The 26778-nt window shown below is 38.5% G+C and overlaps 1 protein-coding gene and 2 pseudogenes across 1 annotated transcript in view; 1 reads left to right on the top strand and 2 right to left on the bottom strand.

Moving 5' to 3' along the window:
* UVRAG (UV radiation resistance associated) overlaps window positions 1-26778 on the bottom strand; it is a 318729-nt gene that overhangs the window by 87341 nt on the left and 204610 nt on the right. The gene's annotated exons all lie outside the window — the stretch shown is intronic.
* On the top strand, window positions 576-2043 carry LOC113607785 (U6 snRNA-associated Sm-like protein LSm4 pseudogene; annotated as a pseudogene).
* LOC113607784 (tomoregulin-1 pseudogene) lies at window positions 21928-23154 on the bottom strand (annotated as a pseudogene).

Here is a 26778-nt window from a genome sequence, read left to right as displayed (position 1 = left end):
TATTTCTTTTTAGAAGCATACAAATAAATAACTGGAACCTTTCTTATAGGTTATGTTTCTTATAGGTTTTGTAATAATCTCATTTGACTATAAAAAGCATGCAGTGAAGCAGAGTGGTCCAGTGCTTTTGTTATTTAAAAGAAACTAACTTGCCTTGGTCACCTACTTAGTGGAAAAGATATGACACCTCAGCATTAGGTCTTCAGTTATACACTCAGTATTCTTTCTATTGTCACTGGGTCCTTTAGAGAAGAACACCCAGGATGAATAGGAGAATGGGAGCCATAGTTTTGAGAGAAATGGTTGACGGAACCACAGGTGTTTAGCCTGAAGGGCAGAAGTCTCATGGACAACAAATGAAGGACTTTCAGAGAGAAAAAAAGCTGGTTTTATTCTCATGGCATCAAGCAGGAAAACCCAAAGTTGATGGCAAAAAAGTTACAGGAAAGTTGATGTCACCACAGAATTAGTCAAAATCCAAAAGATCTTGAGTAGAGGAAGCTAAGCAGAGGCCGGTCAACCAATAATAACCATGCGGTGAGCTGCGGCGGCTGTGGTGGAAGTGGCGGGGAGCCCAGTCCCTGCTGGCACCATGCTTCACTTGTGGCTGCTGAAAACAGCTCAGAATCACCCACTGTTGGTCGAGCTCAAAAACGGGGAGGCATACAATGGGCATCTAGTGAGCTGTGACAACTGGATGAACATCAACTTGCGTGAGGTGATCTGCAAGTCCAGGGACAGAGACAATTTCTGGCTGATGCCCGAGTGCTACATCCGCAGCAGCACCATCAAGTACCTGTGCATCCCCAATGGTGGCGGCCAAGGGCCGTGGCCGTGGTGGCCTGCAGCAGAAGCTACAGAAGGGCCATGGCATGGGGGGTGCTGGGCGAGGAGGGATCCCAGGGACCAGCAGAGATCAGCCAGAAAGGAGGCTGGGCAGAGAGGCGAGCAAACAGTGAGCCGCCCCTCTGTTCCCCAGAGACTGAGCCGCAACCACCGAGCATCTGCTCCCACCCCCGAGGCCGCTTTTCTACGCTCCAGTTTATGAGTCTGTTCAGAACAAAACGAAGAGGCAGGTGTCCGGGTAGGACCCCTTGCCTGTCTTCTGTGATCCTCCTCTTTTTTTGTTAGCCAGGAGTTCTACAGTTGGAAATGTTATTCTGGGCTTCTGGTTTTGTGAAGTCGCAGCAGACTTGATTCCTGGGAGATTCTGTATGTAATGCATCTTTAAAGGCCTCACTCTTGTTTTAAGGTCAGGCATTTTCCAAACAGGTCTGTTTTGCATTTTGCGTTAGATCCCTGAGTGGTGAACAGAAGGGAGGTTTTTGTTTTAAGCTGTTTGCACTAAGACTGACAGCCTGGAGAATTTCCTGAAACACGGACCCCAAAATTGCTTTTTCAAAATGAATCCAGATGAACCTTTGCCTCAGAAGCTGTTCTGGGGGACAACACTGGGCCCTGTCCCATCACTTCCTCTCTCCCTCTTTGTGTGACAAAAAAAACCTCAACAAAACAAAACGAAAAACTACATCTATGAAAACAAAAACAAAACAAAAAACCCCCATGCATTCAGGGGTCTAGTAGGCTGAATGGTGGTTCCCCCGAAACATATGTCCGTATCTGGAAACCCAGAACCTGTGAATGCAACATTATTTGGGAAAAGGGTAAGAATCTAGAGATTAGAATATCCTTGAATATCCAGTTGCGCCCTAACTCCAGTTAAGTGTCCTTATAAGGACACAGAGGAGAGACACAGAGAAGAGGAGAAGGTCACCTGAAGATGGAAGCAGAGATTCGAGTTACACAGCCACAAGCCAAGGAAGGCCTGGAGCCAGCAGAAGCTGGAAACGGCAAGGAAAGAATCTCCCCTATAGAGCTTTCGGTGCCCTGCTGACACCTTGATTTTGGACTTCTGGCCTCCAGACCATGAGAGAATAAATTTCTGCTACTTTAAGTCACCAAGTCTGTGGTAATTTGTTACAGCAGCCCTAGAGCCTAACATGGGGGGAATCAAACACTGGATGGCCCACTGGACTCGATGGGGTATAATATCTCATCCGTCTCCAAGATTCTGTAATTCTGAATATGCCAAAATAAATATATTGAATATAACTTCATATTTCCTCCAGGAACCAAGAAAATATTTCAAGAGTATAATGCCAAAGGGTCACGATGATAGGCATCAGCTAAGGCTACAAAGTAGACCTACTGAAGTGCTAGCAAATGAAATGTGAGAAAAAGAGATTCATGTGTATGGTCTGAAAGTAGGAAATGTTTTAAAATTAAATTTATATATATATAAATATTGTATATAATACATATTCAAATTACTTCACATGTGTGTATGTATATATGAAGGATGTGCCACAATCAATCTGGAATAAAATTGTAAAAGAAATTTATTTTGAACCTTTCTTATTTTCAAAAGATACAATTATTATAAGCCCTTCCCCCTCTTCCCCAAACCAGACGTTTTTTAAAAGGACTCCAAATTGGTTAGTTTCTTGCTTTCACCTTCGGAGCCCCACATCCACGTCTGGTTCTTTGATGGCTCAGCTGGGGATGAGGACCTGGCTAGAGTTAATTCAAAATTTTTATTATGCATATTAAGATCACTTCTGCTCATTGTGCTTGTAGAAAATGTGACAACACATCCTCAGTATGTTCTGAGGTCACGAGTTTACTTCAAACTCAACTTACTTTCTCCTGTCTAGATTAGTCTTCTCCCACAACTTTTATCAGTTACTCAGGCTTAGAGTGGCATTCAATTTTTACCCTTTTTTGCATTTTATATATGCAGTGATTCACCAGGTCGACAAGCCATTTTTCCTGTGAAACATTCTCATCTCTCCATTCCCATCGCCACTCTAGAAAGTTCTTTGTTGTTGTGTGGACTGTAGGATGTTTAGCAGCATTCCTGTCCTCTACTCACTAGAAGGTAGTATCATTATTTTCCTTCTTAAGTAAGACTTTTTATCATGTCACTTAGCAGCCCTGCTTCCTAACCAGTTATTGTTTTAAATTTCAACTTCTCTGCCTAGCTTTCAAGGCCTTCGTGATCTGAACTGTCAGAGTTATCTGCAACCTTATTCTGTTCCAGTGGTTTTCTCATAGTCTCATGAACACACCAAGCTCATTTCTCTCTGCCTTTGCACACTTCCTGAAAATGCCCATGTCTCTCTTTCCTTCCACCTGGCAGAGGAAAAGAGACTACTATGTTTTACCTTGTCATGACTAAAAAAAGAAAAACTCACATTTTTCTGCTGGGCTGTATAATAACACTAAAGCTTTATCTATAATTCATTCCAAGTTGATGAGGATGCAGTAAAACTGTAAGGCAGGCCAGAGGCACACAAGATAAGAAATGGCTGGAGCAGAGTGAGGGAAAAGGAAGAGGAGAGAAAGTCAGCAAGGTAATGGGTCCAGATCACGCAAGGCCTAGTAGGTCAGAGTAAGGACTTTGGGTTTTACTCTGAACGAGAGGGGAAGCTCTGGAGGGTTCTGAAAAGATGAGAGACACAGATGCTTTGGCTTCTCTGAGAGAACAAACTGCAGGGGAGGAAGAAAGGAAACATGGAGAGGCTCCTGCAAAGACCCAGCCAAGAAAAGAGGGTGGTATAAACCAGGATGGTAGCTGTGAAAGTGGTGAGGAGTAACTGAATTCTCGTATTTTGAAGACAGAGCCAAATGATTTGTTGAAAGATCTTATATGAGGTGTGAGAGGCAGAGGAGTCAAGGATAACTTCAGAGTTTTGAGCCTAAGCAACTGATAAAATGAGGCTGTCATCTTAATTTGATAAAAGTACAGGCGACATTAAAATAGACAGCTAGGGGGTGGGGTGAGGAACACAGTATGAGTGCTCAGTGCTAGAAGACTGGGCTGGAGACGTCAGCAGGGACCAGACTGCACAGGGTCCTGTAAACCACAAGACATCTAGACTATATCCTTAAGGACAATGGGAGATTAATTAGAGATTTCTTAAGCACGAGAGTGACAGGATTGGGGTTTATATTTCTTAAAGACCACTCTGGCCACAGTGCAGTAAATAAAGGGGAACAAGACCTGGTTAGGAGGCCGTTGCGATGGTTCAGACCAGAATGGTGATGGTTTTGATTAGGGTTCCAGTAGTGGAGAGGAACATATGTGAGTAGATTTGAGCTATGATTTGTAGGTAGAGCGCAAGACTCTGTGATAGACAGTTGTGACAGTGGTGAAGACACAGGGGTCAAAGACGACCCTTCGGTTTCCTGATTGAGTAACCAGGTAGATGGTGGTGTCTATGAACTGAGACAGGGAATGCTGAGGAGAAGCAGGTGTATATACTTTACATGTATATAATATAGATAATATATTTTACAAAAAATATCCTTATACATAAAGTTAAGAGAAATTTGGGGTAAAAATATCAAGAATTACAAAACCTTAAAGGGAAACTGAAACCCAGGTATGAATGAGATGGCCTAAAAAAATCATAAAGAGGAGGGTTGTTTCAGAGCCTTAAGAATATCAACAAGAGATGGGGAAATGAAAAGGGGCCTGGGAAGGACTGCTCAGAAAGATTTGAGGAAAACCAAGTGCCTCACCAGAAAAGCACAGAGAAAGTGTTAATTTAAGAAGGAAGATATCATCAGTAGTCAAATGCTGCTGACAGTTCAAGCAACGGAGACATGAAGACATGTCTATTGGATGTAATTACATGAATTCATTGGTAGGTAGCTTTGGTAATATGGTAAACACGTTTAAATGAAGCAGTGGGAGATGAAGGAAGACTGGTGTGAGTTCAGGAGTGACAAGGTGAGGAAAGGGAGATGATGTGAAGTTTGCCACAGTGAGAAGAGAGCTCAGTAACATGGTGAAGCATAGTGGGATGCCCTGAGAAGGTGAGCGGGAACAGGGTCTCCATCCTACAGGTGGTGAGAGCACAGGAGGAGGATTTGCCTTGGATGGCAGGTGGGCCAAGTCTCCCATTATAACAGGAAGGATGAAAGAAACTGATCACTATGGAAACAGTTTATTCACTCAACAATTCTTCACTGAACTCACACTGTGTGCCAGGTATGGTGCTAGGTGGTGGGGATACAAGGGTGAGCAAACACAGACAATGGAGCTTAAAGTCCAGTGGAGCAGACACACATTGCTCACATAATCGCACCAACAAATACATAATTTATAAATTAAGTACTCTGAAGGAAAGGAACACTATTCCAGAAAAGAGGTGGACAAAAAGACTGAGAGAGCCAGGGAAGACTTCTGAGAGAAAGTGACATTTTAGCTGAGACCTCAAAGATGAGTAGGGGGTTTCCCTGGTGGCGCAGTGGTTGAGAGTCCGCCTGCCGATGCAGGGGACACGGGTTCGTGCCCCAGTCCGGGAAGATCCCACATGCCGCGGAGCGGCTGGACCCGTGAGCCATGGCCACTGGGCCTGTGCGTCCGGAGCCTGTGCTCCGCAACGGGAGAGGCCACAACAGTGAGAGGCCCACGTACTGAAAAAAAAAAAAAAAAAGAAAAAAAAAAAAGATGAGTAGGGGACTTTCCTGGTTGTCCAGTGGTTAAGAATCCATGCTCCCAATGCAGGGGGCCCAGGTTCGATCCCTGGTCAGGGAACTAGATCCCGCGTGCCGCAACTAAAGAGCCCACATGCCGCAACTAAGACCCAGTGCAGACAAATAAATATTAAAAAAAAAAAAAAAAGATGAGTAGGAGCTAAGGGAAGGAATGTTCCAACTAAAGGAAGCAGCATATGTAAAGAACCACTGCAGGGGTAAGTATGCTGCTTCATGGAATTAAAAGAAGGACAGTATAGTTGGTCTGAGGGGAGTTCTGGCGAGAGAGGAAACTAAAGCTGGATAGGAAGGTAGACTATGCAGTGCCCTCTAGACCATGTCAGACCATAGTCTGATTTTTTTTCCTAATAGAAATAAGAAACCATGGAAGGACTTTAAACAAAGGTGTTAACTTGCTTAGATTTTCATCTGATACATTCCTTCTTTAATTAACCCTTCCTCCTTGAACTTTCCTGACAATGACCAATATGCATTTTGGAAAAAAAAATATGCTGACTGCTGTGGAGAATGGTTTAGAGAAGGTGAGACCAGCGTGTTGCAGTAATCTAGGTGAGAGATCACGGCTGCTTAGACTAACGTGGTGATATAAGAAATGGAAAAAAGGAGACTAATTTGGAAGACTTTTAGGAGATAAATCATGAAGATTTGGTTACGGTTTGGAAGTGAAGGGTGATGGATAGAGAGGGGTCATGAAGAACTCAATGTTTTATTTTGCCCAAATGAATGAAAGTTCGATCAAATGGTAGAACAACTTCAACAAAGAAATGTAATAGAACTGCTGAGCACTACTGAGAGCCCAGAAATGGTAATTAATCATGAGTTTATAATGATACTATTGCGTGACTCTCTACACATCTGCCTGGGTGCAGCAGGTACAGAGAAAATGGACAACAGGGCTGTAAGAATGAGAAGTCACGGGGGGCGGGGGCAAGACAAAGGTGTGACTAAAATAATGGGACATATAATGTAAACTAGATAAAAATGCCAGGTCTGAAGGTCACCAAGAAGAACAATGAACAAGAGGCTAACACACAAGCCGAAGGAGCTGAGGTAGTCATCAGAGAGCAGGATGCTTGAATCAGATCCTGGATGTGGACTGAAAGAAATGATGACGTGACTCAGAGAGTAACCAGGGGAGTAGATAAAAACTATGGGATGCAGGAGATCACTGGTGCCAAAAGATCAAGGAAATGAAAGGCTAGGGTGTTGAATGAATCATCCACTTGTGTGTTAGTGTCACCCATAACAGCAAGATTTTGAATAGAAAGAGAAAGACTGTTTCTCTTTCCTATGTCACCTGTTTCTTGTTTCTCTGTTGCCAAAACACATGATGAGTAATGGGGTTATAACTGAGAGACTGAAAGAGTGGTAAAGTTGAAGAGCATATGTCTCAAAGGAATAGGTTTTCGTATGTTTCCTTTGCCAACAGGGTAAAGAGGTAAGAATCTAGAAAAACCAACGAGAGGAAGAAAACCCCAATCTCATCTCCTGAATCTGAATACCTACTAGCACATAAGAAAATTAATAGCTACTAAATGGGTACTCATGGGGTCCTCAGGGAAAATTCAAGTTGTTAGGGCAAGAGATAGGCTGAACTCCCTGAGAAAAGCCTGAAGATACAGGAGAATTTGCTGATTATACAGATGCACTTTCAGAGGAAGCAGCTGGAGGACTAGAGGGCTGGGTCAGGGTCGACAAAGGAGAGGGCATTTTGAAGATGATGGAGATGATTACAAAAGGTTTTGATGTGTTTCTATGGAAGGTTGAAGTATTCCCATCTGGTAGCTTCTACTTTCTCTATAAAGTCAGAAATGGGATGATTTATCAAGAAGGAAAGGGACAACTGGGGATGGGGAAAAAAGAGAGAAGGTTTAAGACCGTCATGTGGAAGGAGAATCAGGTATCTAGGATGTATTAGTCCAACTGAAATAGATGACTTGAATTTACAGTGCTCCAATCTTTCCAACAGTTTGATTTTTTTCCCATAGGTAAGTGGGTTAGAGGTAAGGATGATGGGATAAGAATATTTAGGAATACTGAAAAGAGAAACTACAAGCATGAAGCCACTAGGGTAATGACAGTGGCCTAGCCAGGGCAGGAAGATGGGGGCAGTCTATAAGGAGGTGCATAAATCTGCAGAGACTTTTAAAATGATAATAAAATGGGTTAAAAACAACGAATCTAATGCCTAATGCCAGTGATAAAATAATCCTCCCAGAAAAAAAAATCGTTTGTTGGTCTAAGTTCTAAACAATTGCTGCAGTGACTGTTTGATTTCTATATGTATGCAATCTTCAAATCAGGATGTTTTCATTATGCATATGCTAATAAATATTATATCAACATGGAAGTTAATTCAAAGAACTCCCAGCTGTACAGTCAGCCCAACGAAGTGGACTAAACTACACACTTCCAATTTGATTAAATTTCAAATGGTTTGGAATCTTCGAAGCTTCCTTTGTACACAGTTTGTGTCCCCAGACTGTCTGGTGTAAACATATTCCCACATATTCCCGTGTTTAAACAGTAGGTTCAAAATAAACAATGATAGCAATGTGCAATTCTTCTTAGTTCCGAATCATTTTTTTTTCCTGGTGTAGTTTTAGATAAGGTTATTCAGATACAAAAATATTTACAATCAGCCTTGAACAGGTACAGTAAAATACAAACCTTTAAAATTGCTCCCTGAAGATGGGCACACAGAAACTGTTCAAAAGAAAAAGTATATATATGTATATTTTTTTAATAAAAGAAAAATTTCTGCTTTTCTTTTTTGGCTATTATCATCTGTTTCATGTGATGATTATTACTGAAAATAATTTTATCATATAGAGAAAGAGGTGTTGAAAATGATCTACTTCAAGTGTCAAAACACTAGGTACATGCTACTGAGAAGTGGTTTTGAACTGACATTACCTTCTCTAGACCCAGAGACATGGGATGTAGAAGAAACAGTCTCCTCTTCAGAAGGCTCCAGGGTAAATGATACTTTCAGAAGAGAGCCAGAGATTTTACTTACCTCTAGCAGTTGTATACTATACATATATAGTAAAGAGGTTGAAGACTTGGATATATTATAGTCACTGAAGAGGGGTTTCAGAAAACACAGAGGAAAGGTCTAGGAGGGAAGTGAGGAGAGAGAGATAATAGATCAAAGGAGAAGCAGCAAACAAAAGATAACAATGTTGAAATAATTCATGGGCAGAGGGTGACAAAAGTCCTTATAAAAAAGTAAGAAGAAGAGTGATCTTCCCCTCTCCTTTGGGTAAGGAAGAGAGAGAGAATGTATAATAGCAAATCATATATGCCAGTGAAAAAAAGATATTAAATTTGATATGACAGGTAATAAGATGCCATCACAAGTTTTTAAAGGAGAAATTACGTAATGAAAAGATTTACATCAGATTATTCTCTTTGCCAATATTAAATATAGTTCTTTAGACAGAGCTGTACTAAAAAGAGAAGGGAATTTCAGGGAAATCGAATTCCAAATAATTGCAGTAAGAAGGTTTAAAAAATCCCCATTTTTTAAAAAACTTTGTAAGTTGCAGGGTTGTGAAAATTGTTAAAGAATTCAGAATCAATTTCCTTCTAGAAACCTTCCAGTTTTTCCACACCCTTTTAGTAACTGTTGAAAAATATTCTACAGGCAAATTTCCGCAAACAGAGCAAAATTAAAGGATGGAAAGCATGTCTATTTTAATAGTCATTTTTATAAAATAAAAATTCTGCCAAGTAAATCAAAATCACATTCCACAACATTAACAGCCATCCTGCATTTGCCCAGGTTCAACAGCACCTGTTTCCTACAAAAATCTGTAAAGTTTTTTTTTTTTTAAACTACAATTAAGCGTGCAAGGTGCATAAACCTACATACTTGGTAATGCCAAAAGATGTTTCCATCTGGAATATGAATTTGGAAGAAAAACTGCTCACCATTTTAAAGTTCTACTTCACAATGTGTGCACATAATACAGATTTGCTTAAATATATCAGTGCAACTAGTGGTATATGCTCTGTAAGCCACTTACGTGCTCAAACCTTTACATCAAAGTTATTTATTTAATTATAATACCTATTTCTGGGGGGAGAAGAAAAGAAAAGTAGAAGGGGGATTTAGGTGTAAGAAGTTAAGCTTTGAAGTCAGAAAGGCATAGACTCAGGTTCCCAGCTTTGTTACTTACTTGTAGTGTGAACTTGGGCATACTACTCTGAACCTGTTTTCAAATCTCTAAAATGGGTTTAATAACACCAATCTTCCAGGACTGCTTGTGAGAATTAAACTAAACAAAAAAACCGAAGACCCAGCACAGTTACCAGGATACAGCAGGCATTCAATTATCATTATTACTATGTGTCACCTCCCCAGTACCTATCTGTAAGTGCCACAAGAGAAGATACTATGTTTGCTGTATATTAATAGGAGGCAAGGAACTCCAGCACCAGAGTAAAAGAGCCAGTGAGCACTGCCAAAATAACAACAGGGATGCTGATGCTGGATTTTATTTACTGAATATCTATTATGCATTAGGTATTGCACTTAGCATACATTATCAATACAATACAAGCACTTGTCCTATTATAGGCACTGTTATTGAGGTGCCCAAGGTCACACGGTCTTTTCTAACACTCAACTACAACCACAGATCTTACCCCACTCGACCTTACCCCGCCCCAAGTTGGGATTAGCTATTCGTCTCTCACAGAACCCTGTACACTCAGCAACGCAGGACCTATGACACTATTGTAATTGCGTGTTTATGCCTCTGTATCTTCCACAAGAATGGAAACTGTTATTAATACTGTATCCTAGTTCCTCGAGCACAATGTCTGGAACATTTTTACCGGTTTAATGGAGGGAGGAGTAAATGTAGGGATGAAGTAGAGCTAGAATTCCAACTGGTGCCTTTTGACTCCTCATCTTAAACTAATTCTACACCATGGACCCAAGCCCCACCCCCGCCCAGTAATAATCCCATTTTGTACATTTGTATTATTTTGTAAATTTCACTTAGTCAAGATTTCTATAAAAAATCTGTGGGATTTCTTCAACTCACAAATGAGATGTTCATGAACCAAATTATTACCAAATTTACCACTGATTTCACAAGCTGATACCTTGAAAACAACCAAATCTAGCTTTTATGTGGCAACCTTTTGGTAAAGTAAGTCAAAAAGGCAGCGAATGTTGACGTCAATAACTAGAGATCTTATTAAAGTCCAAAATGCAACTCCTAAAATCCTAGTAACAATATTACATACATTTATTACTCTGGAGACTTACATAAAGCAAAGCAGACAAAAAGCTTGGAAATAAATCCACACATTTTTGAAATATCCACTTAATTTCACTAAATTGATTTTTCAATAACTCTGTGCGTAAATCTGTTAACTACCTAAGTTTAAAGGTTAATTCAAGATCATCTATCAGAAAGCCTAAAAACTTCTACCTGCTTTCTAGATGTCAAAGCTCAAAATTGCATACATAAGTTAGCCAAAGTCAGTGTTCTAGAATGAATAGGCTGTCTACAAATTCCATATATTCAGAATACATTTGAGAAAGATGTATTTCAATTATGGAATTGCAAAAGGAATTACCTCAACTCATAATTTTACCCAATTTCAGCACACAAAAAGACAATTTAAAGGCCCTTAAAGTCATTCTGTTTAAGTATGGATTTCACAGGAGGAGGAAACTTGCAGAATCACTGATCTGGGAGCGACCAATGCTAACGCCTTAGGTTGTCATAATCAATCTGCTTTAATTATCAACAAGTTTTTCCCATTTCTGACCAGTCATTTGGAGCTGACCTTTGACAAGTACTTACAAGTCATCGAAATCTCATTTTATTTTATAGCCTCATATTTGTTACTGGGCTAATCTTTACCTGTTCTACATCACACAACAGCTTACATATTTGAATGGCCCAGCAGTAAATTTCCATGGTCCCCCTGGGTCAGTCAGATGTTAGCTGTTAAGTAAAGCTAAAAGGATCTATGCTTCATAAATTTCCTTCAGGGTCCACATTTGCTCTTACAGGCTAGGCTTTCAAGCCCAAACATCTTTATAGCTATGTGCAGTGATTTATTAACTCCTCCTTGTTTTTATCCAAAAAAGATCAATCACATATGTATCAATAAGCTGGTGTGCTGGTGACTGCTTTTTATTGTACATATAACCACCTGCCTTTAATACAAACTTCAGTCTAAAGCTTTTGTAAGCTCTTGCGGGATTTTAACAATCTTCACCTGTTTCTAATTTGGTACAAAACATATGGTTTAGCTCTGCTATTTTGTTCTAAGCCAGCCTTTCCTCTTATGGACCCAACAATATAAAAGAAAACAAATCCAGAGCACAAAAACCTAAATTTGGAGGATGTTACACTTACACTTACACACACACACACACACACACACACACACACACACGGCCCATTACTTCTGAATAGCAGTTTTGACATATAACAGGAATAAATTATTATTATTATTTAGTTTCCATTTTTAAAATTTTTATTTATTTTAATATCTTTATTGGAATATAATTGCTTTACATTGTTGTGTTAGTTTCTGCTGTATAACAAAGTGAATCAGCTATATGTATACATATATCCCCATATCCCCTCCCTCTTGCGTCTCCCTCCCACCCTCCCTATCCCACCCCTCTAGGTGGTCACAAAGCACTGAGCTGATCCCCCTGTGCTATGCAGCTGCTTCCCACTAGCTATCTATTTTACATTTGGTAGTGTATATAAACTCAAGATGGATTAAAGACCTAAATGTAAATTATGTTATAGTTATGAAATTATTACATTCCTTTGCAAACAATTAGATGTGTCCTACATTACTTACTCTTGAGGTTTCTAAGAATTATGTTCAAACTGTGAAAATGGCTGTTTAACCTTAGGACCTCAAAAGAGGTAACAGCCATATCTAGTTGCCTGTGAGGTTACGGAAGAGAGTTCCTATCTTTACATTCAGGAATCTACATTTGGTCAGGTGAAACCAAGGTTTTCTTTTCTCTTTCCTTGTCCCTCTCTAAATTAGACCAAAAGTTTAAGAAGAGGCAGGGTGCCGGCAGAGAGAGAACCACCACCTAACACAGCATGGTAAAGTCAATACTAAAATTAAGAGTCTCTGGGTGATAGGGCAGGGAGGAATAAATCCTCAGGAAAAAGTGACTAACAGAAATGTCTAGGAAAGGCAGAGAAGTCAACATAGCCTCCCACGGCTCTCCCAGACTCTTCTACACATAGTTACTTTTGCAGTCATGGTGGGACCTGACAACACTGGCCACAGCTGGCATTTAATCTCCCATTCAAATTCCTCTCATCCTTTGAGTCCCAATGCAAATACTCAATCCACTGAAGCCTCCCCCCAAGTCCCAGATCAGAATGGATGGTGCTTTAAGATTCATCAGTATTTATCCTCCATTTGGAAGCAGGTACTCACATTACGGATTTGCTTTAAGATCATATATTTACATATCTCTCTCGTACAATAATCTACATAACAGGCACTGAATAAATGTTGAATTGTGTTAAATTGGTTTACAAATAAAAAGGTTTTGTGTAAATAAAACATACTTAAAAATTAATGTTTATTTATCAAAAGAATATATGTACATGGTTTAAAAAGTCAAATTGCTCTACAAACTTGATGGTAAAAATATTAGCTTATATGTTTCTTAGGTAATACCTTACCTCTCCCTCAACTCCTAACCCCCTGAGCCAACAATTCTCAATGCTTTAAGCTGCTTTTTAAAGTATTTACCCTACATATACATAATTAATATTCTATATTCCTGTTTCTTGATTCTCTGGTTTTAAAAACAACCTACTGGAAAAGATGAGGATTTCTCTCTCTTACACATTGCTTCCCCATCTCTTCCCAAAACAACCACACTTCTTCCTCCCATTCTCTCAACAAGGTCAATGCCACATTTTGGGGGAATTCTCTGGCAGTCCAGTGTTTAGAACTCAGCGCTTTCAGTGTCGGGGCCGGGTTCAACCCCTAGTCAGGGAACTAAGATCCCACAAGCTGCGCATGGCCAAAAAATAAACAAACAAACAAAAACACATTCTTTGGTGAAATCAATGTGCAATGTTACAGTATTGTAACTACATAATTATTATTTTGAGTAGAGCCATATAATGAATGATATTTATATTTTCTTTCTTTTCAACTTGGTTCTTCCTGGAGTTAATTACCATCTAATTTCTTCATTTGTTAAATTTATTGATGTACCTCTAAGTAATTCATTCTCTGACTCCCTGAAAGCAATGAAAATTCCCTCAAAATATAATTAAATACATCAGATAATCTTTCACTCTTTCTTTGTCCTCCTGCTCTCTAGGCCAGTTGAAGAGCTGACCTTCTACATTTCCCTTCACCATCATCCTGAGATCCCTCTGCTTCTCTGCTGTGCTGGATCCCTTCTTTTCCTTGAATGTTGTTTTACTTTTACTGGGTTTATTCCCTTGTATTAATAGAGCACATCTTCCAAGAGTTTCCTAGGAAAGGTGCATAGGGAGATTTTTTTTTTAGGACCTCCATGTCTGAAAAGACTTTTCTACCATGCTTTGACTGCCAGTTTGACAGATACAGGCGCACCTGGTTTTTACTGTGCTTCGCTTTATTGTGCTTCGCAGATGCTGCATTTTTTACAAATGGAAGGTTGTGGCAATCCTGCATCGAGGAAGTCTATCAGCGCCACTTTTTCCAGCCGCATTTGCTCGCTTCACCTCTCTGTGCCACATTTTGGTAATTTTTACAATATTTCAAACTTTTTCACTATTATTGTATTTGTTATGGTGATCTGTGATGAGTGATGTTTGCTGTTACTATTGCAAAAAGATTACGACTGGCTGAAGGTTCAGATGATGGTTAGCATTTTTAAGCAGTATTTTTTCATTAAGGTATGTACACTGTTTTTTAGACATAATGCTATTGCACACAACAGACTACAATATAGTGTAAACATAACTTAGATAGCACTAGGAAGCCAAAAAATTCATGCGATTGGCTTTACTGTGGTGGTCTAGAATCAAGCCCACAGTATTGCCCAGGGATGCCATATATAAGCCAAGCTTATAGAAATAATTCTCCCACGGTATTCTGAGGGCATTGTTCCATCACTTTCTACCTTTCAGTGTTGACTTTGAGCAGTCAGATATCATGATTCCCATTCCGTTGTATTTTTTCCCCTCTGCAAGGCTTCAGAATCTTCACTTTACCTCTAGCATTTTGAAATATCACAGTGCTTGGCACTCACTGGGCTCCCACAATCTGAAATCAAGTCCTTCAAATTATTAGAATTTTTCTTATGTTATTTCTTGAATAATTTCCTACCCTCTTGTTTCCTCTTCCTTTTCTAATGGTCCCTGACCATTCATTTTTAAAAGTGAGGCACTAAAACATTGATTGATGGGACTTCTCTGGTGGCGCAGTGGTTAAGAATCCGCCTGCCAATGCAGGGGACGCGGATTCGAGCCCTGGTCTGGGAAGATCCCACATGCCGCGGAGCAACTAAGCCCGTGTGCCACAACTACTGAGCCTGCGCTCTAGAGCCTGCAAGCCACAACTACTGAGCCCGCGTGCCTAGAGCCTGTGCTCCACAACAAAGAGAAGCCCGCACACCGCAACAAAGAGTAGCCCCCGCTCACCACAACTAGAGAAAGCCCCGTGCACAGCAACGAAGACCCAACGCAGCCAAAAAATAAATTTATATATATAAAAAAGATGCTCTTTACAAATAAAAAACACAGTGATTTCAAATATGAGCCCCAAATTGAATGGTACAGTAGCTTACACAGAGAGTGAAAAGCAAGTAAGTATATATTAAATGAATACAAACAAATTGGTTCTTGATTCATTTGCTGAGAAATATTTCCCAGTTGCCCCTCAACTGACAATGATCATTCCCATGTCTTTGTTCACGATGTATATATAACTTATGTGCCACTCTTCTATTTTTAAATTGGAGAATAATGAGCAAATAACTATATATCCACGACTCAAACTTAATTGATTTTTTGCATTTTTTTAGTTAAAAGAAATAAAATGCTTACAGATAAAGTGAGCCTCCTTTGTTCCCCATCCCTACTACCATCAGTTAGGATGCTTTCAACCTCAATTAACAGAAAACCCAAATCAACTGATTTAAATAATAAGACTGGAGACAGATTAGTTCCAGGATTGGCTAACTCAGGAACTTGATGACTTTATCCAGAACCCAGTTTTTCCCATCCTTCTATTCTGCCACTATATATGTATTACTAGCAGCCCAGTCATATCTGTCTTAGTACATAAAACCATTCCCAGAAATACCCCCAGAGAACTGGCCATAACTGTGACACAAGTTTATGCACAAACCAAGCACTGGTGATGGAACGGACTTACTGTGATTGGTAAACAGCCAGTTGTAATTTACTGCTGGGGGCTGAGCCCCACCTTCCATACAGCAAATGAAGAGAAAGAATAATTAACAAAATGGAGCTCTGCTGATAAGTAGGAAGCCAAGCATGGCTGTGGGTAGACAAGCAATGCATCTGCCATGGCCCCTCCCACAAGCTACTAGCTTTATAAATTTGGTGAACATCTGTATATATCACTTTTTATACTTTTAAAATACAAATGTTTAAATGAACAATGATAGATCATGTATATCATTCTGCAACTCACTTTTCCCCTCAGTACTGTGTTTTAAGAGGTATTTTTGCTGATATACATATGTAATGCATTTCTTTGAACTCCTAATCAGTACTCTATCTCATGGATATTCAGACTTTACTTCTCTACTTCCTTACTGACGAAGATTTAGGCTGTTTCTATTTTTTTCTAATTTTTGCCCTCCTTTGAGCAACTTTTTCTAGTATGAATACAGTTTTTAAGTATGTCCCCATTTTACTAGATTCCTCCAGAATGTTGCTGATGCTAACCCTAGAGAACAATGTGTAGCTTTGGAAGTAAAGCTGACCTGTCTGTGACTCAGGTTACACATCAATACAAGGGGAATAATAACAGCATTAATCTCATACTGCTATTGTGACTATATAATTTTCAACAGTACCTGAAACACAGTAAGAGCAACTATAATTTTCTGAGTGATTACTATTGGTGTTAGTAATCTTTATATTCCTAGAATAGAGTACAGAGCCTATTCACACCTGTCGTGGGTTTTTACTGTGTGCACTTGGCTAAATAAGAACTATTTCCCAGAATACCAGCACATGTGTGGATCCAGGCTAGAGCTGAACAAAAATTGGCATGAGATTTGGAGAACAGAAGTGAAGCAGCAGACATGAAGCTCTGAAGTGAATGGTGGTTAGACCCAGTAACAGACATAGGCTGCCTGCAGATTCCATCTGGTCTTGGCGCTCCTCTTCCGCATCTAGCTCTTGTTCCCAACTGCTGGTGCTGATGACAAACAGTGACTCCAGGCCCACTAACAGATGCAGTGGTAACAGTCCTCCATAGATGTTTCCCCACCTGCTCTCCTTTGGGGTTCCACTCGGCAGCTGGTTAGATCTTGCTTCCCACCTCCTGGCCTGAGCTGTCCAACCTGCACCAAGCTTCTGAAGGGCTGGTTAGGGACTTTCTCTGATCCTCCAACTCCCCCTTTTGGATTCTTCTCCAGCTTCTCCCACAGTTTTGTAATATCTTATGCTTATAATAAATCCCTTATACCATAAGACTCATAGTGATTCTGCTTTCCTGACTGAAATCTGACTGATGGAATTAATATCCTTTCATAATTCTTTGAGCTGTTTCTTTTAACTACGGAACCAAAAGCTTTTTATATTGTCTGGATTCCATCCTTCTTTCTTTCCTTCCTTTCTCCCTCTTTCCTCCTTCCTTTCTTTCTTTTTGCTATTTACACGCTAAAGTTTTCACTCACTAACTTATAAAAGGAAATTTTTGTTTTAAATTGAATCTTGACAGGAAGAAGGGATTCCCCCATGATTTTCTGGACAAAAAACCAAAGTCTCCAAAAAGTATTTGGTTATCCTATTTATTTTTTAGCCCAACTAATTTGATATATTTTCATAAAAATCAGAGTAGCAGAAGGCCTAAGTTAAACCAGGTACATATATGTGTACATTCGTTTATTCACATATTTTATGTCCTTCATTATCATTTTTATAATGCTATATATTTTTCATTGATAAAGATCTTTCACATTTTTTTTTTTGTGGTACGCGGGCCTCTCACTGTTGTGGCCTCTCTCGTCGCGGAGCACAGGCTCCGGACGCGCGGGCCCAGCAGTCATGGCTCACGGGCCCAGCCGCTCTGCGGTATGTGGGATCCTCCCGGACTGGGGCACGAACCCATGTCCCCTGCATCGGCAGGCGGACTCTCAACCACTGCGCCACCAGGGAAGCCCAGTCTTTCATATTTTTATTAAATATATTACAAGGTACTTATATTGTGGTCACTCTCTATTTGGTTATTACTGGTATACAGAATTTACTTAATTTTCATGTTGATCTTATATCCAACAAACGTGCTAGTTTTCTAATTCTAATAGTTTGCAGATTCCCTCACAGCTTCTACATAACATTCATATCTGCAAAAGACAATTTTGTCCCTTTATTTAAAATATTTATACTTCATCTCTTTTCTCCATTTAATTATATAGACCAGGACCTCAAGCATAATGTTTTTAAATATTTTACTGTATAATAACTGGCATCCTTAGCTGCTTTCTAACTTTAATGGAAATAGTTTCACTATTTAGCCTAATGGTTGTTATAGGATTGATAACTATTCTTTAGCATTTTAAGGAAATTCCCTGCTTTTTCTAGTTTTCAAATAGTTTCTATAACAACAACTAGTACTATTTGCAATCATTTGAGGCTTTACCATGTGCCAAATATATTTTACACATACTAGCTCATTGAATCCACCCAAACACCTAATGAGGCGGGTACTATTATTATCTCCACTTTACAGACAATAAAGTAAAGCATTGGGAGATCAAGTAATTTGTCCAAGGTCACGTGATGTAACTGTTTTCTATTACTATTAAAAAAATACAAAACATTTCTCAGATTAAAACAACATATAAATCTTAAAAGTTCTCATTACAAGGAAAACATTTGTAACTTTGTATGGTGATGGATGGTAACTAGCCTTATTGTCGTGATCAGCTCTCAGCATATACAAATATTGAGTCATTATATTGTATACCTGAAACTAATATAATGTTATATGTCCATCACACCTCAATTTTTTAAAAAAGCCACTTTTATTAGCTCGTATTTTTTGTAGGTCAGAAGTCCAGGCACAGCATAGTTGGGTTCTCTGCCCAACATCTAACAAGCATGAAATGAAGACAATACCATACACAGTAAGTAAGAGTTTAGATTCAAACTCATGCCATCTGGTTCTACAGTTTATGCTCCTAATCAAAACCTATTATTGTCTTTCTAAATAAGTGTTGAATTTTATTGAATGCTTTTTCTGCACTTAGTAAAAAAACAACCACATGATATTTCTGTTTATCTGTTAACGAGTGAATTATGTGGAAGACTTTTTAGTGTTGAGCCATTGACTCTTCTCAACTGCTCGATTCAGCTTGCACACATTTTAATTTGTATTTTTGTATTTATGTCCATAAATCAGTTTGTCTACCAAGTCTGTTTCTCATATTATCCTGATCAGGTTGTTTATTAAATGCCTTCAAGGCAAATGCTTGCTCACCTTATCTCTCTAGGTTCTTGCCATCACTCAGTTTTTGACCTAAGTATTCTTTATTTTATTGTTAACTAATAGATACATTTAAGATTCTTTTTTTGGGCTTCCCTGGTGGCGCAGTGGTTGAGAATCTGCCTGCCAGTGCAGGGAACACGGGTTCGAGCCCTGGTCTGGGAAGATCCCACATGCCGCGGAGCAACTAGGTCTGTGCACACAGGCCACAACTACTGAGCCTGTGTGTCTGGAGCTTGTGCTCCGCAACAAGACGAGGCCGTGACAGTGAGAGGCCCGCGTACCGCGATTAAGAGTGGCCCACGCTTGCCACAACTAGAGAGAGCCCTCGCACAGAAACGAAGCCCCAACACAGCCAAAAATAAATAAATATAAATAAATAAATAATTTTAAAAATAAGCATTAAGAGAATGACAATCAGAAAAAAAAAAAAGATTCTTTTTTTAATCCTACATTTTCAATGTTGGTCCAGATATCTATTCTGTCATGCTCGGGAAACAGATCTTATTCAGTTTTCCCATTTCTTTTAAAATCAATTTTGTTATATTTTATATACTTTTTGCTAAAAAATTCCATTCCACCTAAAAGTTGTTCACAGTATGTTCTTATGATTTTTCAGTCTCTGTTGTATCTATAAGTGTCTCCTATTCTGTTGTCATAATTACCTCCCTGTATTTTTTTACTCAGCCACTTTTAAATAACACTTCTTCATTGCCATTCCCTCTAATCTCTATTCCTAGAATATTCCTATTAGATACATGTTGACACCTCTTAATTAACCTCTGTGTCCTGTAACTTCTGTCTCATATATCTCTTTATCTCTCTGGGCTGCATTCTGGGTGACATTTTTCATTTCTATTTACTATTCACAAATTCTCTGCTTAAGTGTGTCTAGTACACTATTTATGAGGGTCTTTTTAAAAAATACATTTTTCTATGTCTCTTGAGTCACAACTACCTATTTCTTTTTCTTTTTAATTTATTTGGCTGCACCTGGTCTTAGCTGCAGCACACGGGATCTTCGTTGCATGGCAGGTGGGATCTTTTTAATTGTGGCATGCAGGACCTTTAGTTGCAGCATGTGGGATCTAGTTCCCTGGCCAGGGATCGAAGCCGGGCCCCCTGCATTGGGAACATGGAGTCTCAGCCACTGGACCACCAGGGAAGTCCCAACAACTACCTATTTCTGTTTCATAAAATCTCATTCTTTTTTTATGGATGCTATTTCCTCCTTTGAGAATTTTGAAATTCTTAAAAGTCTTTTTTTACATTATTATTTCCATTTCCTTATATGTGTATTCTCCTATTTTTTGGCCTTTCTTCATATGTCCATGGACTTCCCCTTTGGGTTTCCTACCCCCAGGACGTTTCATAAAAGATTAAAGTAGAAAAGAGTCAACTGAAAGAGCTATAAACAATTTAACCCTCAGTAAGTGTATGACTCCTAGATGAAGAGAGTGTATACTCAAATTGAGTTTTAGTGTCTTCCAGGAATTCAAGTGTTTGAAACACAATAGAGAAAAGAGGAATATTTTACTCAAAAGACATCTGGTGAATATAATGATTATGTGAGTTCTAGGAATCGATCTTTTTCTAATATTACCTGATGTTGCTCTGTGTATACAAGTGTACATTCAGGAACACCCATGTGTGAAACTCATGACAATGAAGCATTTCTAATTTAATATTTGTAACCTTTTATGTCATTGGCTAGTTTTGAGTGTGAAAACACTGCTTATTGTTCCTCTGAATTAATGCTGTCAAACAAATAAGTCCTGATGTCAGCATATTTTTGCAGGGAGTGAGGACTGGGTCATTTAAGCATAATTACATTATTTTCACTGGAAAAGCCAAAAAACTGAAATAGATATTCTGAACTAACAACTTTTAAGTTGGTCCTAAAACTTTATCTAAAAAGTACTTTCTAGTCAATAATCGGGCCTTTACTCTTAGTGACAAAATGACTGCTGAGACTAGTCCCAAACAGCCCATCAACCAGCCATATCATTCTCTGCTCAAAATCAGATTGTCTTTCTTGCTCTCCCAGGGGTATGCCTGATGAATCTTGCAATGTGTTCATAAGACAAGGTAAAGAAAGGAGTGTTACTGAATAAAAGGCACAAAACAAGGTATTTTTATTATCTCTCAAATTAGATAATAAGTTGAGATAATATGCTCACTTTCTTAGTCTGTATCTGCTCTATAAAAACATCTAGCCTTTACAGAACTGATTTTAAACTAATCATTTATTTTAAAAAGGAAAAAAGGAGATGGTTTTAACTGTTTTTTTTAAATGATAGAGTAAGTTTTATTCAAATCTGTTTGTTAAACAGACTATTTTCACAACATCTAAATCTACTTTTCACTGATCCGTTCCATCATTGCTACCATATACTTTAAAAAATTCAGTATTATTTTTTCAAAGAGAGAAATGATAAAATTCCAGTTCATACATCTTATAAATATTTTACACCTAACACACACAGCTTTACAGTTCGTGCAACAGGTAGTGTCTAAAAAATCGGTTAATAAATCTCAAGAACATTGAAATGTCTAAACACAGTGTCTTCTAGATTTTTTTTGTAAGAAAAGTAATCTGTAAATATCTTTACCTTCAGTTCAAGCTTGGTCATTTGCTGTGGTCACTGTGGAAGAAGTGGGTATGACTTTATAACCATTTGGAAGTGGTTTGTCTTTGCAAAAATATTACTTTATGGGTAAAGAACAAGTCTTAGAATTACCATGTAATACAAATTTGTGAAATCAATTTCTGTATTTAAAAACATAAAACAAAGACTAAACAGTCCAAAACTGTTGTAGCTGAATATTCTAAATACGAGCCAACAGTACACTAAAAATGTCCAAAAAGAAGGCCTCTGAAATAAATATTTCTATTCTTTAAAAAAAAGACATAATTTATATGTACATCACATCGTCAGTATACATATAAAAGTCATCAGTTTAAACCATTCTGGAAATATGTATCTGAAGTAAAATGGCCTAGGTTTTGCTGCTGTCGTCCTCTATTGTTTTTAGGGCATTTTCTTGTTATGCGCATGACAACTGCTACTATAATGGCAATCTGTACAGCTCCAATAATTGCTGCAGTAAGAACATGAGTGAGCTTTTGCCTACTTGGCACTACACAGAGAATACTAAAGTCTGTCTTTTCACAGTGCTGTCCAGTGTAACCAGACTCACATCTACAAGAAGCCTGAGTAGAATAAATGAATTCACATTTTCCATGGATACAGTAACTACTGAGGTTTTCAGGGCAAAGCATGTGGTTTCCAATATAAACATCTTCCCTTTGATCATTAGCATCTTTCACATCTGGTTGATATTGTAGTCCATCATTTTTCTTTCCCAACAAACTAGTGTCATCTGTGTCTGTACAATGACCAAGATGCCTTATATCAATTTGTTCTTGTTTTATATAAGATGCTTCTCGAACAAAACAGGGATTGTTATAGGAACTCCCATCAGAAGCAGACACAGGATTAAAACTGTATCCACTGCAATCTATATTACATACACACCCAACATTCTCTGTATCTTCATCACACTCAGCTTTATATTTGCAAGGTCCACACTTGGAGTGTCTTCTGTGAACAACTCTCCCTGCCCCTTCCTATTCTCTCTCTCCAGATCCAGAGCCATTATCAGAGTAGCATGGTCCCCTTGCTACTACTATTATCTCTTCCTGGTGCTTCCAAGCAGCCCTTCTGGGAAAGCATTCATTTTGGTACATGTCCCCATTTGATCCACAGATGGGAATATAATTTGTATGGCACATATACATAACTTCTGAGAATTTTGTGCCTTTTTGGTTTTTTGGCCGTGTTGAGTCTTCATTGCTGCACTCGGGCTTTCTCTAGTTGCGGTGAGCGGGGGCTACTCTTCGTTGTGGCGCACGGGCTTCTCATTGCAGTGGCTTCTCTTTTTGCGGAGCATGGGCTCTAGGTACATGGGCTCAGTAGGTGTGGCTCTTGCAGGCTCTAGAGCGCAGGCTCAGTAGTTGTAGCACATGGGCTTAGTTGCTCACAGCACATGGGATCTTCCGGGACCAGGGAGCAAACCCGTGTCCCCTGCATTGGCAGGTGGATTCTTAACCACTGCGCCACAATGGAAGTCCCTGCCATTTTTTTGTTTTGAATTTTATTTTATTTTTTTATACAACAGCTTCTTATTAATTATCTATTTTATACATATTAGTGTATATATGTCAATCCCAATCTCCCAATTCATCCCACCAGCGCCCCCATTACTATAATCCAAAAACCTAGAAAAATGTCTCTCAGGCAGTACATAATTACTGAACATTTGATGAATGAATGAATAGGTGAGCAGGTTCATTTATGTGTTTATAATTCTGATACTATGAACCCTGACTTTGAATTAGCATTTAATAATAAAAATACTACAAAATTGAGTTAAGTGTCTATTCCAAATTGCATGCTAAAAAGACAGGTAGGTTCCCCCCAAAATGATACAAAATGAGAAAGGAAACTGCTTTCAATTAAGTGTGACCAAGCTGTATCTTCTTAGAACACAATACTGCTTACCATTTCCCCTAGAAATCTCTGAAGGAAAATAACATGCTATTTATTTACCAAATTCTTCTCAACCACCTCAGGAATCTCCCATTTTTTGATTTATGCAGAGACCACAAATAATATAGAAGCCAGAAAATAATAAAAGAAAGTCTTGTATCTCCCATACAGAACACTATTTAGCAAATTCAATATTAGGAGGTGACTTCTAAAAAGTTTTTCCTCTAGTAACTAATTTTTTAAAGTCAGAAATGACAAAATTATGCTACTGCACACTCAAAAATAAATATTCCTTCTATGGAATATTTTACAACAGAAGTTGTCTCAATAAATTCATTCGTCATCTACACATTTTAAAAAGGTTTAGTATAGCTGTCAATCAAACTCCAAGAGACTTGCCATTTCTCATTAACTTTCCAACTGTATATTTATACAAACTAAATAATAAAACGCTCCAGTTACTTACTGGTGTGTTTAATTAACTTACAGCAGTAAATTTCTATAACTAACTACTGTTAACACTTCTAGTATTTCATCACTAGACTCTCAACATCATGAACCTGGGAGTCATCATTTATATTAATGGGAGTTACTAACAAGCAGGATGGGAAGAACTAATTCTTTTGTAAGTCTTTTAAAAAGGTTTCCAACAATATAAATGAGTAGCACTCAAAATTCTTGGCATTTATTATCATCAATATTTCCTCAAAAGTAAATATGGAGAACCACTATTATAAATCTAAAACTAATCAAGAACTGGTATATGAAAATTATATGAATTATGAGAAAAAGTAACCACCTGCATCAACCCTGTATGAAAAGGAGATGCTGTATACAAAGAAACATGTATTCTAGTCTTAAAGGAAGTAGCTTTAAGAAAAAAAGGTGGGGGGGCTTCCCTGGTGGCGCAGTGATTAAGAATCTGCCTGCCAATGCAAGGGACATGGGTTCGAGCCCTGGCCCGGGAAGATCCCACATGCCACGGAGCAACTAAGCCCGTGCACCACAACTACTGAGCCTGACCTCCAGAGCCCGCAAGCCACAACTACTGAGCCCACATGCCACAACTAATGAAGCCTGCACGCCTAGAGCCTGTGCTCCAAAACATGAGAAGCCACAATGAGAAGCCTGCTCACCGCAACAAAGAGTAGCCCCCACCCACTGCAACTAGAGAAAGCCCGCGCACAGCAACGAGGATCCAACACAGCCATAAATAAATAAATGAATGAATGAATAAATAAATTTATAAAAAAAAAAATTATGTTTCAATGTAATGGAGACCCTGAAAGGAATAGTACAAAAGGATAGAGTCACTTTAAAAAAAGTATATACTAGCTATATAATTGTGAATAATTCCAATACAGAATAATAGAGGTAGCCAAGAGATAATTTAATTATCTACATAATACAGACACAATAAATATTCATAGATAGCATAAATGTAAAAGCTACTCAAAAGCCTAATATATAACCAGGAGTGAGGCTGTTAGGTTGAGGAAAGTTTGTGCAGATTTAACTGTATTTTCAAATTGCCCTCTGAAACAAACTAACTGAAACTCTCACAAAGGATAAGAGTTCCTTTTCATCTATATGCTCACCAAATTAGGTACTAAACAGACATTCATTCGACTTCTGGCCAGGTTGATGGAGGTAAAATGGTATCTCTTGTGGTGTTAATTTGCATTTTCCTGATTACCAGTGAGACTAGTAAAATACTAGTGAGTATTTTGTCCTTATGTTATTAGATATTTAGGGTTTGTTCTTCTGTAACAGCTGCTTTATACACTATGTCCATATTTCTATTGGGTTGACTGCTCCTTTTCTTATTAATATATAAAGGTTTTCTTCCCCACATATTCTGGATCCTGACCCTTGGCTGATCTATGTGGTAACAAATCTCTTCTCCTGATATGTGGCTTACCTTTTCATTTTGTTATTAGCAAGTTTTAAGAAATGAAATCAAAGTTATGGATCATTTCTCATATTATGGTCTGTATGTTTCTGTGATTTATTTAAGAGATCCTTTCTGAATTAGAAGCCATGGACTTCTCAAATTTCTCATTTCTACTTATTATTATCACCCCGTATACAAATATTTACTGACTGACTATTATATGCAATGGTAATTTTATATAAATTCCCTCTTTTACTCTTCACATTTCTCTAAAGCCAGTGCACAGAGACTAGTGAGGCAAAATAAACTGGTTCAAGATGTGCTTGATACTGAAGTTCTTTCAGAAGAGTGAAATGGAAAAGCCATTTCTCCTTTCCTAAGTTTAGAAAACACAACTTTTATTATTCACATGCCAATATATATAGTTAATCCCTGTTAAATAGTTATATATGGAAGTGAATATATATTTAAGTCAAATTAGTCATATATTTATTATAACCAACCTGTGATCCAGAACACTTTATAAAGATATATTACTATGCTTTGAATAAATGGATATATGTATATTGATATTAACCACTCAAAGCTAATCATCTTTGAAAGTAATTTTCATTTTTACATCAACTAAAGATTGAACTATTAACTTATCCCTCTTTTATTTATGCCTAAAAGAAAACTGCTGAGCAACCTGAAGTCACTCACCAGGCTGGGTGAGAAACTAGATGCTTTGGCCAATGGAAAGGGGCAATACCTGTTTTTTGCCAGGGTGTGTGTCCTTCTGTTGTATCTAGCCTTTGCTTGGGCAGCTCCTAAGCCTCTTCCACACTCAGCAGCTCAGATGTTTAGGGGCCACCTCCTAAAGCATGCCTTTGCTGGCTGCTCAACTCATCCCCAAGTATTTCTAACATGACCCTTATAATGCTGAGGATGACTGTCTACTGACTTGCTCTCCATCCCTGATGCCACTTCAGCAGCTGAGTAATTTCACCTAATACCAGCATCTTGTGCAGTGACAAACATGTACTAGTCCTCAACATATGGTCTGACTTCAGTGATGTA

The sequence above is a fragment of the Aethalodelphis obliquidens genome, unplaced genomic scaffold (assembly GCF_003676395.1).
Source record: "Aethalodelphis obliquidens isolate GAN/ISIS:26980383/991018 unplaced genomic scaffold, ASM367639v1 scaffold50, whole genome shotgun sequence".
Taxonomy (NCBI): domain Eukaryota; kingdom Metazoa; phylum Chordata; class Mammalia; order Artiodactyla; family Delphinidae; genus Aethalodelphis; species Aethalodelphis obliquidens.
This window is presented reverse-complemented; position numbering and strand designations above follow the sequence as displayed.